The sequence below is a fragment of the Eurytemora carolleeae genome, unplaced genomic scaffold (assembly GCF_000591075.1).
Source record: "Eurytemora carolleeae unplaced genomic scaffold, Eaff_2.0 scaffold892, whole genome shotgun sequence".
In the NCBI taxonomy this organism is placed as follows: Eukaryota; Metazoa; Arthropoda; class Copepoda; order Calanoida; family Temoridae; genus Eurytemora; species Eurytemora carolleeae.
Genome location: NW_019396799.1, coordinates 4,335 through 7,411, shown reverse-complemented (window position 1 = coordinate 7,411; position 3,077 = coordinate 4,335). Strand labels below are relative to the sequence as shown.

Here is a 3,077-nt window from a genome sequence, read left to right as displayed (position 1 = left end):
CTAACTGAGCACCAGAAGGTCAAACCAGTTTTAATACAAGTGACCGGGCCCAAATAAAAAATGCATCATGTTAAAAATGAAATACCCTTTATCCTAATTTCAAAATCTACAGAATCTGAATCTACAGAAAAATGTCCTGCTGAAAGAAACAACTCGAGGAGAAGGGGGGGGGACAAATACCCGGTGCCCCACCATTTACACATCTACCCCTGGTCTTGTGATACCTGGGAAAAGCATGATGATAAAGATGAAGATAGTTGAGATTTACTTTTCTCTCAAAACCTACGTTTAGACATCAACTTTGGTCGTCTTCCTGACCCTGAGCGTCGAAAACATTAGAAAAACAATCAACTGATCAAATCTGATTCCATTGAAAGATACCGCATAACTCTTGACATGACCAGTGTGTGTAGAGCATAGAGTAAAGGTCAAGAACAAATTCAAGAATAGAAATGATAGATTTGCTGCGCAGAGATCATCTTCATTAGAAACCAATATTTTCTGGGACAGCAAGAACATTCGGCGAGAAGATCTGGGTTAAAGAGACTGTAAGTGGTCCTCCATGCAAAGATGGTAATGGCTGATTTTAACAGTACCATGGATCAAAAATGTGTATGGTACCATCGTTTATCTGACTTTAAAGTGTTTAATTCTGATAATTTCTCCACTGATTCTTACAAGCAAGAAATGCGTAAGTCATTTTCGCAGAAAAGCCTGAAAACAATATGAACAGTTTGAAGAAACCAAACCATAAATATCTAATTCATACTTGATCTGACAAAGCTTTCCAAGGTAACATTGTAAATCGGTCATTGCCATCTTTGCATGAAGGGTCACTTGAAATTACACTCAAAGTCCCTTACACATGAAATTACACTTACAGTCCCTTTGAGGAAACAAAGTTAAGAGGACTGAACTGAAGTGGATCAATGTTCACGTCTGTCAACACATAAAACTTTTTAATTTTTTTTATCGAAAGTCTGTGGTTTGGATGTAAAAGTATGAGATTTTCTTAATTTTATCAAAAACTTTTTTGAAACTAAGAGTAAAATTTTCTGGGAACAAAAAATTATTTCAATTTCTTGTTTTCAACAATAACAACTACGGCTAAAAAGTGTGTTTGAACTTNACCCCTTGCCCATCATTCTGCAAATCCTTTAAATTATGACTTCATTTCAGTTGTATAGGGATCTAATTCACAGATTTTTTAATCAAGTTTTAAGAAAAAAGGTTTTTCATAGTTTCCCTTAAGTACAATTCAGCTGAATCTAATCTTAGAAAGGTAATTCTTTGCGAACACACTTCTTATTTTTTATTTGGCCTTTTGGATCCCCCGGAGATAATGTTACATCGTCTATATACGCAACATCCCCCCAACTGAATTTCCGACCTAGTAACTTTCCGACATACTGCAATATCGGACCTACACCAGCTGTTTATTTCTGTATTAGTTGGGGGTTAGGTTAAGACAATTTCTGGGCTGAGTGCTGCAGCTAGGACAGGCTAGGGGGCCGAACGCCGCGGCTAGGACATGCTAGAGGCAGAGCGCTGCGGCCACAAATTTATATGGCAGCTGTAAAACCATGTGCTAGTAGGTCGGATGTGTAGTTTAGCAGATTTGGCGTAGGTCAGAAGTGGAGTATAGCGGATTTGCGTATGTCGAAAAATACACCATATATCTTGCATAAAGGGTTTTATTAGATAATCAAATAAAAAAATGTTAAACAAATTAATTTTTGAGTCCGAAGACAGAGGGGGGAGGAGGTGATTGCAGTTGCACAATTCATTAACGATTAATTAAACATACTCAGTGACGTCCATTGAAATCCCCTTCCAGTAATAGAAGGTAGAAATTTTAATTCTAGTATTATTTAAGCCAGAATGTCCTCTTGCCATCGAATTTGAATGATAAAGCCAAAGAACATCTTTTGCCTCGCTCAGGGTGAAAATAACTTTCCGTTTTAAAGATTTGTCTTTAAAATGGAGGACATCATCTAAAAATGAATACAAACTAAAGTAATCAAATAGTTAATTTAAGCATTTATCGATTTGGAATATAAAGTAATTCTGTAAATTCTGAAATTATGTTCTGGTGTATTTATTTTGAGAAATACTCCCCCCCCCCTCGCACGAAGTTTGGATAAAATTAAAAAATTGAAAATAACAAAAAGCAACTTTTCATCTAACAAATTTATATTTTGCCATTTTTGCAATAAAACTATCAAAAATTCTTTGTTTATAGTGAAGTGGGATAGATTTTTCAAGAAATCATGTACCCCTTGCTTCATTTTAAATTTTAATTAATACCTGTGTCTACATAAAAACTCTTCGCCTGCTTTCTTAATGTTCTCCTCTCAACTTCCGAGTACTCTTTAAGATAGGTTTTCTTCATTATGTATTGCTGAACTCTCTCCAGCTTCAGTTTTTCTGTTTCAAATCGAAGGATTCTCTCCTCATTCAAAGAATAATTAAAGTATGATTTTTGATTTGATTAAAAGTTGGAATTGGAGTTTCCATCAAAATATAAAAATTGTTTCACTGAAATTTTCACATTTCTTCAAGAAACGAATCACCAAGATATTTTGCAAAAAACTACAAAAAATAAAATTTGCTAAAAATTCCTCATCGTTTTGTTTCCTTTCGAAAAATTCGTTTTTGCAAAAAAATGCAAAATTTCGGAAAAAGTTTGCAATTCGCAAAATTTGTCATTTTTTAGCGAAAAATGAACAAGGGAAAGATGACAGTAATTGGGGGGACAAAGAAAAATACTTTAATGTCAGATAGACAGTCACGAAAGATTGCCAAGAAACAAGGGGAGTGGGCAAATAGTATTCACTTTACTGAGGGGTTTATATCAAATTACCTGTTTATCATAGAGGTTGTGCCCTAACAATCGTCTCCATCTTCTCCATGGTCACCACAGTCTCCACCTCGCCCTTCCACCTTTCTCAGAATTTCCCCTTTCTCATTCAAAAACCGAAGACTAAAATAATTTAAGTATGATTTCTGATTTTATTGAAAGATAGCATGCAACATTAGCCATACAATATTCATTTATATTTTATTATTATTCTACA

The 3,077-nt window shown here is 34.8% G+C and overlaps 1 long non-coding RNA gene across 1 annotated transcript in view; it reads right to left on the bottom strand.

Annotated features, from left to right (window-relative positions):
• Nucleotides 1–1,486: 1,486 nt before the first annotated feature.
• LOC111708796 (uncharacterized) overlaps nucleotides 1,487–3,077 on the bottom strand; it is a 2,947-nt gene continuing 1,356 nt past the window's right edge. Inside the window, exons 3-5 of the long non-coding RNA XR_002766733.1 lie at nucleotides 2,864–2,983; nucleotides 2,308–2,452; nucleotides 1,487–1,994 (exon numbers count right to left, since the gene is read on the bottom strand). This is a non-coding gene — a long non-coding RNA (uncharacterized LOC111708796). The remainder of the gene's footprint in view (nucleotides 1,995–2,307; nucleotides 2,453–2,863; nucleotides 2,984–3,077) is intronic.